Source organism: Anser brachyrhynchus (genome assembly GCF_964034855.1).
Source record: "Anser brachyrhynchus genome assembly, chromosome: 9".
In the NCBI taxonomy this organism is placed as follows: Eukaryota; Metazoa; Chordata; class Aves; order Anseriformes; family Anatidae; genus Anser; species Anser brachyrhynchus.
Window position 1 is genome coordinate 8,106,998 of NC_137703.1, and position 14,039 is coordinate 8,121,036.

Sequence of the window (14,039 nt, forward strand, 5' to 3'; positions counted from 1 at the left end):
AATTGTAAATGTTTGGATGGACTGCATCCTACGGCAGCGCTCTCCCCAGAAATCAGGCAAGCCTGGGAGGGCAGCCTGCCTGGTCGTGGGCACCCTGCCCAGGTGCAGCTGTCAGATCCCGTGTCCAGAATTTTCCCAGCTGTTTTTTCCCTGATTTCTGTGGACAGGATAAATAACCATTCCACATGCCAGCTTACAGAATTATCCACGTCTCTCCTTTTCAAGCCACTGCCAAAAGAACAACGGAGGTGCTCACAGCAGGACCCCAGCCCCACATCACCACTGCACCCCAGCGCATCGAGTGCGCCTCTGTTGTGTAACCCTAAGCAGAGGGACCATGTCCTGTGCCACATGCCGTGATGCTGGGCATGTCCCACATGATTCCCCACCGTGCCCCATCTTCTCAAAGGACTTCCGTGCTTTTGGGAACAAACTGAGCTGGCCTGATACCGAGCAGCTCCTGAAGAGCTGCTGGCCTGGAGGACTTCCTAGCCAAGGGCCAGACAGCTGCTTCTCAGGTAATAAAAAGTTGAAGAGAACTTCTGCCCATTTTTCTAAAATAAAGAAATTAGTTGCTCTTCACAGGAAATGTTGAAATTTATATTTATATTCTGAAGCTGGATTTTTTCAAAGACTAGGACTAGGACTAGTACTAGGACTAATACCACAGAATTCTCTGTATTTTTCTAATAATGAAATCTTAAGATGTTCAGTCTTTACAAGCATGACAAGGACCTTCACCATGTGTGTCTTATCTTTAACTTTAGGAATAGATTAGTGCTATTATGAAGCCTTATAAATGCATATCCTGGCCCTTGACCAGGTTTTCCTTTTATTGTTATTCCATTCATTTTTCCATATCTTTAATGAACATAGTTAAGTACAGCATTATCTTTACATCACAATTGCAATGGTATAATTTAAAGTATGAGTTTAATCTAACATAGTTACACTAGTGCAGAAAAATTTGGGCTTCTTTTAATTCAATTTGAGTGGTTTCTTTTTTTCGTTTTATGTTGCACTGTTAGAAGCATCTTAATCTAGTTGGCAGCAAACTACTCCTCTCAGTAAGATAATAAGATAATGCAAAAACTTTTGTGTTGACGTAATTACGCTGGTCAGGAATCTGGTTTAAGTTATATGAATATTACTTTCTCATATAATTGACCTATGCACACCAAATAATTTAAAGATATGTATAGATTTCCTTGCTCCTGTTGCTGGGTGTATTTGTGCAGCCACAAATAAATGTAAACTGCAGCCAGTTTGCTGTTTAGGTGAATCTGGTTTTATCCATTTTAAACAATCTTCTGGGCCCATTCCTAAACAAGACAAGACCCACCCGAAGCATTGCATTCTGCCTTCAAAGCTGTGGAGCCATGCATGGGGGCAATAATTCTGTTCAAACAAGCAAGGCCAGGGGCCACCTGCATTAACAATTACTCTCCAATATTTGCTAAGGACCTTCGATGCAACTCGTTATTGTGCTGTTACAGCTGTGCTTTGTTGGCAGCAGAGTTTGGCAATCAAGAACACAATGGAAAAGGTAAAGTGAGAGCAGTTGCGTCTCTAATCGGTTTATGCACTAGACTCTTGTCTTGAACACCCTGAGTCCATTCAGTTTGCACATATATAATGAATGCTTTGTAGGGAAAAATGAAGATGAGAGACAGAAAGAGGATAAACACAGACTTATGTATTCAATAAGCCAGAAGAGACTATTTTTCTGTTTGTCAGCTGAATATACATGCATCCCACTAAAATCAGTCTCTGCTTAATGTGCTTCTCTGCATACTTTGATCAAAACCACAGGAATGTATTAAAGAGAATATAACCCCTTCCCTGCACCCCCTGTTAGTTTGATCAGCTTTGATCTCTGAGGCAGCTGTTTCTTGAAAACTTTGTGAAATAGATATGTAATTAATAGCAAGGGAGCCAAAATTTTGAAACCCTTAAGATGTAAGAAAGATTTTTTGGTAACCAAAAGGACTGTAATTTTAGCTCTTCAAGGCAGACATTAAATCTTACTAATTTTATATAACATACCTAGCACAGTAGGTTACTCTACCTAGTTAAGGAGGATAACATTCAGTGGGAACATCAGGTGCTCGTTTTGAGTATTTGGGTACTTCAAGAACCTGAATTTCACTTTTAGGTTATGAATGGACCTGAATATACGGACTTTCCCTCTGGAATTCTTTGACACATAAAGGTATTGCAAAGGCTTTGAAATCTCTGTGCACTAAGACTTCAGATCTAGTGGAGGATTTTAGGCAAGTGATTTCACCTCTATGCGCCTCGATTTCCCCATCTAGAAATTAAGGATAATCATACTGTTCTCTTTTCTAAATTACTTTGAGACCTACTGATTGCAAGTTCTATAGGAGAATGGTATTATTTTTATAGGAGTTTATTTTGTGCATTACACCCATCCTGACATTAGGAAAAAATTGGTTTTCATTCAAAGTGATATATGAAGAGATGTAAACAAGACATAGGACAGTTGGTGGGTATACAAGATTCATTTTGTGTTGTATTTAGTTATTTTCCATGTGAATGTACACATTTCTTTGGGGATGTGTTGTACACAAGGTCTTCTTTAAAAGTTCAAAGTTCTCACCTCCCTTCATTGTAAATTATTGCGATGTACAAAAGGCCAGACTGTGTGCTACCCTAACTAATGATTTTCTTAGAAGCCTGTTGTTAGTCATTTCACAGCATTGATATTTTTAGTATTTTAAAAGATGTGGACTATCCAAAACAAAACAAGACAAAAACAAAACAAAACAAAAAACAGAGGTTAAAGCATCCTAGGAAAAAAAAATATTTTGTGTCTCCAGCAGGCAGTAATTTCAGTCAAATTCTAACTCTGAGCCAGGTAAGATTTACTCCATCCCTCTTCACAGTCAGCAGAGGGAATTTTGGACTATAATTAGATCTGAGGAGCTGGGTTCCTGTAAAGCATTTGCTCATGAGCAAGAGAGAGGTGAGCTCTTGTTGTTCGCATCTTTGCCTGCTTTTCACAGCTGGGGAACCAGCATTAACAAGACTGTTCTGGAGATAAATAGTGCCCTGGTGACACCAGAGGGAATGAGAACAGCAGCAGTGGTGCTGCAGGTAACCCTTCTCAGCCTCGGGCTTTGCTGATCAATCAGCAGAGCTGCGGAGGGATGGCCCTTTATCCCTCTATGATGATTTCCCCTCCTCCTCCTCACCTTTGGCATGTTTTAGTTTGGGCCTCGTTAGATGTGCGCTTCAAAGCATTATGCGTTAGAGTCCAAGCAGACAAGCACATGCAATTAATAATACATTTCTAAAAGTCAATGGCCACTTTCTTCATTGCTGTGGCACACAAAAGGCTGTTCTGAACTTGACTCCTTAAGGTGCAAAATCAATGACTAAAATTTTTTAAAAGATAAATGTCTGTAGGTTTTAGGTCCTCATGCTTCTCTTTGCAGTGAAATGCATTAGTTCCCTGGGGAACTGCGGGAAATTACTACTGCTGTTCTAATTTGCTCAACAGAAAAAAATTTAAAAGCCTTCAACAAGCATGCAGGAAATGGCACTTTGCATTTGATGCTTAATCACGATAAAAATATTTAGTCAGTGGCAGAATAACTGCAAAAGAACATTTTAGGGGCTTTTATACAGGCTCTTCCCACCCAAACTTGTCAGATGTAGGCCTGTCAATCACCTGAAATGCACATTCCAAACCTTTTCAAAAAGTACAATGAAACGATTCTTTGAGAAATAGGAAAGAGCTTGGAGTTGGATTTTTTTTTCTTTCTTTCTTTTTTTTTTTTTTTAATGGTAGCAGTTTCCATTGTGGCATTACAAAGTTCACATGTGACATTAATGGTTTGTGAAGATGAACTGGCCAGTGACTCACAAATGGCTCCCAAATCCGCTGTTCTGGGAAACAGCAGGCAGAGGAAAGCTGCAGAGTCTGTCAAGAGTTCAGCTGTTTGATCTGCTGCCTGGTAAAATCTCCAGGCACTGTGCCCTGCTCTAACCTGGTTCTTGTTATTTGCAGTTGTAGCTATCTTTGAGTCAGTCAGCAATTATATATTGTGTTTTCTCTTTGCTACCAATCTAATTAAAATAACGCTGGTACAGGATCTATAGTTATGTATTTGTTTTTCTTGGAAAAATCAATGTTTGCCCTAACTGACACGGGTAAAATGGAGACCAGAGTGTGATAGATTTCAGCCCTACTTTGCCATCTGAAACCTTACTTCTGAGATAACCTTACCTCAAATGTTTCTTTTGCTCTAAGCTACAGGTCTCAAATTCAGAGAAGAGCTGAAATAACTGCTAGAAAAAAAAAAAAAGCTACGGATGATAGAGATATCCACTGGAAGTGGGTATTAGAGAGAACATTCAGGGTCAGCAGAAAGAAGCACTGAATAATTTTCATTAGGCGTGGGAACATTTTCCTGTAAATGTTTTGAAAAATATAATTGTGGACTAATGCATTTGGGCTAAATTCAGTGTTGCTGCCAGTGTTGTGAACTGAGCAGTGTTTGCCATCATGGATCTCTGACCTTACATATCAATGTCACCAGAAAACCTGCGTAAAGGACCATAGGTTTCTGAATTCACTGATCTTTCAGCATGTTTTCAGGAGGTCCCAGAACATTGAAAAATAATTTCAGGGGATGGTCACAAGAGCCCTGTTCAAGATATCACTTAAATATACGTTTGTCCTAGAGGCTTGTGATTACATTGTCATGTATGCTGATCTCTCCTGATTCATTTTGTCTTGGACGTGGTGAAATCCGTGGGTTCTGTTGTTGCAGAGAGGCACAACAGCAGAAGAGGGCAGCCAGGAGAGAGCTTCCCATGCTCAGGCGTCACGAAGGGCACATCTGCTCCGCACAAAGAAATTGAGAGCAGCCTCACTTCTTTAATGCAATGTTCCTGAACTAATGTGCCTCCCCGTGAAGCTGGTGTTATGACCTCAGCCTTGGCACCCCACCAAAGCAGCCACGTTGCTGTTGAGACTGCGGCGCTGTGTGCAGAGTCTGAATGCCCTAGACCTGGCCAGCAGCACTGATGGGCTCTCCCCACGGGGTGCCTGCTGCCATGCCAAGCTGCCTGCGGGATTTATGTGTAAAAGGCATGTCAGAGTTGAGAGATGTATCATAGATCAGACTATGTATTGTTGCATAGATTCTGAATTATGTTGCAGCCCAGCGAGCTCAGCAAACTTACGTTAAATCCCCCCTACCAAGCCGAAAGCAAAGGGAGGTGTTCCCGAGGGGACTGTGCAATGGGAACCTACTGCAGGGATCAGCCGGTGTGCTCACGTACCGGGAGCAGCTGCGCAGTCCCCCAGCATCGCTGCAGCTGCCTCCAGCCCTGGTTAAGCCATCAGGGCTCACTGTGCCACGGGCTGGGATTTCTCTGCTGCATCACTCAGAGGCACAGCACAGGAGCTCCCCGTTCATTTTTCTCCCCTGTGGTTTGGCACAAATAAATAATAGCTGGAACTAAAATGGTTAGCATAGGTTTATTAACTTTGAGGGAAACAAGTCATAAAATGGTAAATTGAAATTAAGTGGGTTGAACACTGGGTAAATCAATAGGATTGTACAAGGGTCACAAAAAGAGGACTTTATTCTATTCCATGACCTTTTGTGAGGACAAGCTTGAGGAAACACATGAGACAGAAAAGAAAAGAATCTGAGCTCTAGTTAAATAGCAATAACCAGATGTTGTTAGCAGGTGCTGTAAGCCCCAAACAGTGGGATTTTGCTACATGATGTCTTATTTGTCAGAATCAAAGCAGCGACGCAGTCTGAGGCCAGGAAGATGCAGGTGGCTCTGCTTCCAAAAGCTCAGTGCTCTCTCATTTGCTCTGGCTGGCATGCAGAAGGAAAGAATTTCTTATCAACAGACAACTGATCTAAAAATAACTCCCTCAAACAGGCTTTCAAGCTTCTTCTGTAGATAGATATTAAGCAGAAGTAATTCTATGACTACTGAGACAAATTCTGTTATTAGGCATTTGCAGAAGGTTCTTGGCAATTGTGGATCACCATCCAGGGCGGTTTATATTATGGTTGCACAGTGTATTGTAATAATGCGCAAGGCTGAAAACTTGCATGAGCTATTGCTGCAGGCAGCGGTGGCTGCAGGATCTACTACATTACTCGAAACGGACTGAAATAATTTTGAGTATAAAATATAAAATTATAATCTGTGCACGAATTACAGTCATTTCTATACGTATATCTGTGCATATATAGGTCAAAATTACAGTCGTCTCCATTCCTGGAATATGATTCAATTGGTATGATACCTTTTAATGGAAGCCAAACGGTTATTTATTTCCTAAAGCTAGCAGAGAGTCGAGAAAAAAATCTAGGTCCAGCTTAACAAAAGGGCGAATGCTGAGTTAGAATAATGTGACTAACTGAACAGTAGAGATCACTGGTAGCTCCTAAGAAAAGGCATTCACTCAGAGTCTAGGAAAAGAAGCAATTCATTGTAATGAAACCTCCTGATTATGCCATGGATGTGCTCTGGTTGAGTTGTGAAAAAAGGATGGAAAGCAACTGGGAAACAGCTCATCTGGTCTTAAAAACTTGATGAAATACAACAAAAAAATGGATCCAACTGGGAAGAAATGCCAGCTAATCTATCTAGAAAAAAAAAATCAAGATATACATATACATATTTACTGTGAGAGACAAATCTGGAGAGCAGTAATATGAAAGACCGAGAAATTGTTGGATTGTGTTCATATGGTGCCAAGACTAAGTTATGCCTTTATATTCACATTGTTATTAAATGTAAATAAAGTAAATAAAAACCTATGTAAGTATATCCCAAATTATATTCCAAATAATTTGAGGTGAGTACCAGGAGGTAGCACAAAACTATACCAATTTTCTGCTGGTTTTGTGTTCTAGGATAGGTGATGAGACCATTTTCATTGACAGGATCCTTTTAGTTTTCCATTGTGTTTTGCCCTGTAGAAGTGTCCTCTGTTTGTTGATTATTTTATTTTATTTTATTTTATTTTATTTTATTTTATTTTATTTTATTTTATTTTATTTTATTTTATTTTATTTTATTTTATTTTATTTTTTGTGTTTTTTTTTTTTTTTGGTATGCCTGGGGGCGAAGAATGACTCTAAGATGATTAACATGTTATTATTAAACTATGGCATACTCACTATCCCGTCAAGTGTCAGTGCATTTCATCAGCCCCCATCTGACTGCAGTTCCTGCACTCAGCTCCCAGTAGCTTTCTGTGGTCCATGGAGGGCGTTTTTCACGGTCAGCTGCTGAATGTGACCCCTGTGACTTAAAAACAGTGTGAAGAAAACAAAGGTGAATAAACACTAGTAAGTCACCTCCCAAAATAATACTTTTTTGTTCTGTTTGGAGTAAACCTAAGGTGGCCTCCTCGCCCAGCTCAACCCCCTGCTGCTGCTGGCGGCCCTCGCTGCTCCCCGACACCTTGTCACTGCAGACTTCATGCCGCTGGGCGCTCAGCTAACTCAGCTTGCTTTGGGGCTTGCGAACAAACTACGTGGACTTCCATAATGATTGCTGTCCGAGGTCCAGCATCGCACACAGCCAACAACTGAAGTCAATTTCTTAGGTAATGGAGCACTTTTCCCAAATGGCCGAGTGAGACTGAAGGTAGATAGAGATAGACTGTGAAGAGGTTTGTTCAAACTACAGTTCACCTGCTGATAGAGTTTAATTTCTACCATCCTGCTGCTGTTTCTCTTCAGCTGTGAGAGCCAATGTACAGGATGAGAGAACAGTGGCTTTCTCCCCTGAAAATTTCATTTGTTTTGTTTTTTTTTGGGTTTTGCCATGGAGCTGGCATTTAATCACTAAGATGTGTCATGCTGCTAAGCTGCATGACAGCTTGATGTACCAAAGGATGCTCCCCTCTGAAAATGTAAACTATTTATGCTGTACATTTCTCTACCTAAGTATTTTCTCCAGTAATGGCTTTTTTTTTTTTCCTCCAGCTAAATTACAAATAAGTGTCTGCATTGCACTTCTGGTATCAGTGAAGCTAAATAGCTCTTTTACTTTTATCTTACTCTATAATATAGTTTTCTTCTCTGTGATCATTATTTTAAAGCATGAAGGCAATAATATGTTTTCCCTGTGAAAAAAAAAAAAAAAAAGATTTTTATATCACACTACCCAAGCTGTCACTTTCTCTTGCTCTTTGTGGCTTCTAACACAGCCCTTGAAGAGCCCAAATGGCTGCTTCATCTCCCAGCTGCGTGAGATGCAATTTCTGAAGTAGAATACGGAGGGTTATGGCCCAACAGGAACCTTCTGCTGCTCCGAGTCTGCAATTACAATCTTAGACTTCTCATTATAGCCCTCCTGTTATACTTTAATACCTTGTTATATTTTAATATCTCCATTTGGACCTACTGTAGACACTGTGTATCTTAATCTCATTTTCCCTGTCCCATATCTTCCACTTACTTGTTTTTTTGCTCTTTGTTGTTGTTGTTGTTGTTGTTTTGTTTTGGACAGCACTTTATTACAAGAGATTTCTCAGACTCTAGGTAGTTTTTGACCACCTGACCCTGTAAATTGTTTCCCAGCTGCCCATCGCTTACAAGAGGGCATTATTAGCCCTGGCTGGGGCAGGCTTTTCCTTTCTCTTGGTGCTCAATATCAAAAGGACATTTGGGGTATCAAGAGAAACCTGTCTCACATTTGGCAACTTCCAAACCTGCTCTGGATCGCAGGGCCCCCAAGGCTGTTTGGATGCAGTACTTTATTGGAACTCACTGCTTTTGAAGAAAAAATGTTCCTTGTATTTTTCAGAGCCGACAAGACATTTCAACCACGTTTGCTTGAAACGTTAGTTTTCAGGACCAACTTTCTCCTGGATTAGTGACCTTTTGTAAACTTCTGATTGTATATGTACTGTCTAGCATAAGCCAAGTCTCATGGCATTTTTGAAAGGACCACATTCTTTCCTTCTAAATATTCAAGTTAAGGAAATGTGTTGGATCTCTGATAAACTCTCGCTGTCAGTGAAGATGCAAATTAGAACTTGACCAGACTGAATTGTGCTTATTGGGATTTTGTTGCTGGCTTTTTATAGAGAGTAGGTTGACATTTTGTACAGATGGGAAATTTGGTTTTCTTTCTCCCACTTACTGTTCTCCTACACATGTACACACAGTCCCTCCTGTATAGAGTTGTCAGTTTTAGGAGGATCATATCATCACAATTACAAGGGGAGAGTTTTAAACACCAGTGTTTTACATTTATATGTTTATTCTGCACTCACAATCAACCAGGCACAGAGCTACGTCTGTAATTCGTTGTGACAGCAAACAATCCATTTGCATATGTAGGAACTTCATTTGTGGTACTAATTATCATACTGTCTTAGGGCAGAATTTTCAAAGGTATTTGCACACCTAATCTACTTATATGTTTTTGGAAACCTTGTTTGGCACCATTGTGTGACTTTAGCTGCCAAATCCCTTAAAAATAAAGAATTTGATATCAAGATGAATGGCTCTGCATTAGATTTGGAATGCAATATTAGAGATTGTACTAGAAAAAACAAAAAAAAGAGAGAGAGAGAGACAGAGAGAAAAATTCTGGCTCATGCTGTATTTCTGACGTGGGTCTGGGTCTCTTCATTTCTAGACCAAGTCAGTGATTTTTACCTGCGCATATACACACCTTTCTTTCACAGAAGTATTTTTTTGCATTTCTTATTTCCTTGTTTCTGTGTTAGATTTTATTTGCTTCAGACCTTCTGTTCCCTGTGATTATGTATTTCAGTTCAACTGCCTTATTAAGACAAGAAGCTGGAGAAAATCAACAGATGTTTATTATTTACATTTCAACAGCCGCAGCCAAACAGTGTCTGGATGTTAACACTTGATTGCACTGATGTGTAGTGATTAATGCTGTCCTAATTGTAGACAGCAATGCAAGCACAGAGAACTTAATGACTGATTTCTGACTTTCATGCTTGACCTGAAACCTGAACCCTTAAAATCTTCATCCAAATTTCATCAGAGGCACAAAATTTCCCATTAAAATCAATGGCAGTTGTGGCTGTCTCAGCTGTTGTAACCTGTCCACAAAGCCAAAAGGCAACAGATTTTACTTTTGCCTGGTATTGAAGGAAAAAAAAAAAAAAAAGGAAACCTCTAATGATTAAAGTTATAAACCAAATAATTATAAATTTCAGTGCAGATATACTTTTTTTTTTTTATGGCATGTTAATTTGTCTGCATATCAGTCCAGCTTTCTGGATTTAACACTGTGAGGAATTCACAGAAAATGAAAATGTTTAAAGAAATAGATATCATATTAATGCATCAGTTTGGTGTTTCACGATTCCATACTGTGGTTTCAGTCTCTGCTTTTGCTTTTTGATTGGAAAGCCAAGCCTCTTCTGTCAGGAGACTAATGGGTGCCCTTATTACACGTGAAGGTCGCTATTCATGGCTGTTAGCTAGTGGAATTATACCATCCAGCTAATACGAGAATTAACTTCTTTTCTGTTTGCAAAAGTATTTGTTTAATCACTGTATTTCTAGACAGTTCTTACAGGAAAGGAAAACTAATTGGGCATTATATCAGATCATCTCAGCTTATCAACTTTAATAGAAGTTTCACCTATTTAGGACAAAACTCAGTTTTTGATACATTTTATTTGTTTCAAATAAAGCTATGTTCTTACACCAAATAGGAGCAAACATGGAGATAATCTGTAGTGAGAAGCTGCCAACTGTTTAACTCTTCATGAGTTAAGACAGCTTTTATTTTTTAAGAAAATAATTTCCAATATTTGTTAATTGCTCTTTAGTATTTATTGTGTATGCTGCACAAATGGAAGGTTAAAGAAACTGACTATGAGATACAGAAAGAGATGATTATTTTTTTTTTTTTTTTTTAACCAGGAACAGGAGAACTCCAATGGATTTACATTTTCAAAATACTTTAGAGACTTCTTTAAACTCCTTAGGAAGTTTCATATATGTCATGTGACAGTTTTGAAAGATGAGAATTGTGGTGAAAGAACTTTACAATGAAAATGTGAACACTGCTCTCCTGGTGCTGAGAGCCTTAATAACTGAGAGCCATATGCTTGAAGTTAAAAATCTCGTAGCGCTTGCAGACTTGAGATCAAATATTGTTCTTGTATTTTGCTATGTGCTGGAACTCTAATTTGGGGTTGTAAGTAATGATCTATCTCCTGACTGAAAAGCTGCAGTGCTGACTGTAAGTTGTAATGGTTTACTCCAAAAACATGACGGCTCCCTCACTATAAAGCAGCAGATACCACCAGTCTGTGGAGTGAGAGGCTGGAAAGTTTGTAGAAAACACAGAAACCTGTCTGCACAGAGTACCTTCTGCCGAGTCCCTCGCATATCACAGGCATTTGCACTGTAGGCAGTGTGTCTCGACATGTTGCATGCTGTACAGGTGGGTGTACGCATATTGTCTGTGTCATGATTATCACTCAATTGCCTGACTGGTGTTCCTGTCAAATAAGCAAACCTTTGCTCGTGACAGCCTGTTTTTTCACATGCAAGTGAAAAAATGTCAATGTCAATGTTTCCTTCAGTAATATTTTCAGTTTCACCTGAAACCTTCAAACCCTTGTCACTAATCTGCAGGCACAAAATGCCGCACCAAGCTCTCAAGCAGTAATCCCTGCAGCCGCACAAAGGCTCAGCGGTGCCACTGCCTGCAGAGTTTGACAGAAATTGCCAACAGTCACAGGGGGTTCTCAGCTGACATTTCTTAACTGTTATTTCTGTTGTATTCCAGCAGCGTCTAATTGTTCATTCAGAGCCTGGGCAGTTTCCACTGTCCGTCTTTGCATAATTGTTACACAGGACCAAGTATTCTTTGTCTGCACATTGCAAGAAATGTGAGAAGTGGAAAGGTCCATGGCACCACAAACGGGTGCTCAGGTTATCTCCAAGTCTCCATGTCACTGAAACCTTACTCTCCCTCGCAGACCATGCCAAAGTTAGATTCGGGAGGAACATGTTAAAAAGGGAAATGCTTGAATGTGCAGAGCCTGGGTAGAACAGCCACTCAGAGTTTGGTGTTGTGTTCACACCTCCTCCATCATAATTCGGTGCTTATGTCTGCAGACATAATGTGTTTCACAAAAGAGAGCTGCTAACTGGCTAGCAATTATTTTGCACCAAACTTCCCTTCACCACTCTTCAACTAAAATAGTCTATCGGGTATCGCATCATCTTTGAACAAAGCCTTTGTTGCTTCATAAATTATCAGAAATGCTGGACAGCAGGACTGCTTTTGGCAGAGTTGTCCAAAAGCCACTCTCACAAAACAACTGGAAGTACAGCTCCTCACATTAGTTCTCATTAGTACCGTTCATTTCATCTTTCTTAGCCCAAAGAACATATTTGGTTGCACATTTCACTCCTATTTGCAATAGGCTAAAATTTGCCTCAAATCTGTCCAACCTTTGCAGAAAAGAACATTTTGACAAGCGTGATCTTGGAGGATCTAATCTTTCTGTCAGTGATAAAATGTGGCTCTTGACACAAAATCCTTTCCTCCATGCAATTTTCTTGTAAGCTTTACCACTGATATTGTATACCTGGGAACGCTTGAAAAGCAGCTCGACCTTGTTGCGTTCAAGCTGTGCTTACTGGAGTTTGATGAAAATCTGCTTAGTGTTTCACGTATCCGCTTTAAAATTCTATCACACCGATTGGTTTTGGGGTTGTTCAGGGGCCCTGCCACTGTGAGCTGGAGCCTGGGTTCAGAGGTAGCTTCGTGTAAAGTCACAGCTTTGTATTGTGAAGCTACAGGGTGCGTGATGGATCTCGGGAGCTGCCTTTTATCATGCGCTGTGCTAAACTGTCAGAAAATTGACATCAAACTCATTCGGACATTTCTGGTTTCGGAGTATCTGGAATGCTCCTCTTTGAGTAGGGCGATGTGTTGGCTTGTACCACTTGCTCCTGCAGGAGCAGGACACCTCCTGCACACCCTTTGTTTGTGTAGAAAAAAAATCACCACTGAGAACATGAAGAGAGATTTTTAAGAGCACAGAGAATATCCACGTGGCATCCCATGAGAGGAAAGGACAACAAAGGCTTGTGAGTGCCCTGGGTGAGGTGGGGCCATGCACACAGGTTCTTATTTAGCAGCTGTCCTGCCCTGGCAAAGCTGTTTCTGAGGATGGAATGATGTGGCCTACGTCAGTGCTTTTGATCAAAGTAACTGCAGAATTTCTTGGGCCCAGGTAAAATGTAGTATAGCTGACTATATATTTTTTTGTTGTTGTTGTTGAAAAGAGCTTTCCAGAATCACTCTTTACAGCATTCTTTTGCTGACGTGCTGTCTCCTTGTCAGATGTCCCTGTTGATAGCAGCGGTAGCAAACAGGGAGCAACGATCACTTTACGTATGAAATTAACCCTTATGTTCAGGGGTAACGTGCTACACTGTGTGTTAACTTGATTTAAACCACTGAACTTCCTCAAGTGCACTTGATTTCTACTTGCAGAAGAAAACGTCTGGAAGGAAAGTCTGTAATTATAGGGGGTTCAGCCTTAGCGGCCTGGCGGCGTCCTGCCCCTTGTGCCCGGGGCAGAGGCGAAATTCCTGCACCGGGCTTCCCCTTACTCCTGCAACGCGGTGCCGAGCACGAGCCACCTGAACTGGGGACTAACTGCAGCCGGGAGAGGGCACCGCGTCCCCTCGGCCCCGGGGGGCCAGCACCCGAACACCTCCGGGCCCTGAGGGCTCTTCTCGGCCCCCGAGGGCTCCCCTGGCCCCGCCGCCTCCCCTCAGGCGGCTGCCGCGGGGCGCAGCGGCCCCTGGCGGCCCGGGGCAGAGCCGCGGCTGTGACCGCCCGGCCGGGCACGGACTGGGGCCGTCTCTGGCCGCCTCCGCCCGTTTTTTATTCCGTGTCGGGCCGGCGGCACGGCGAGGGAACCTCACGCAAGGCTCCCAACCGGGGGCACCTCCCCGGGTCCTCCAGCTCGTCAGGGGGCGCTGCGGCCGCCGCCCCCCTCCCCC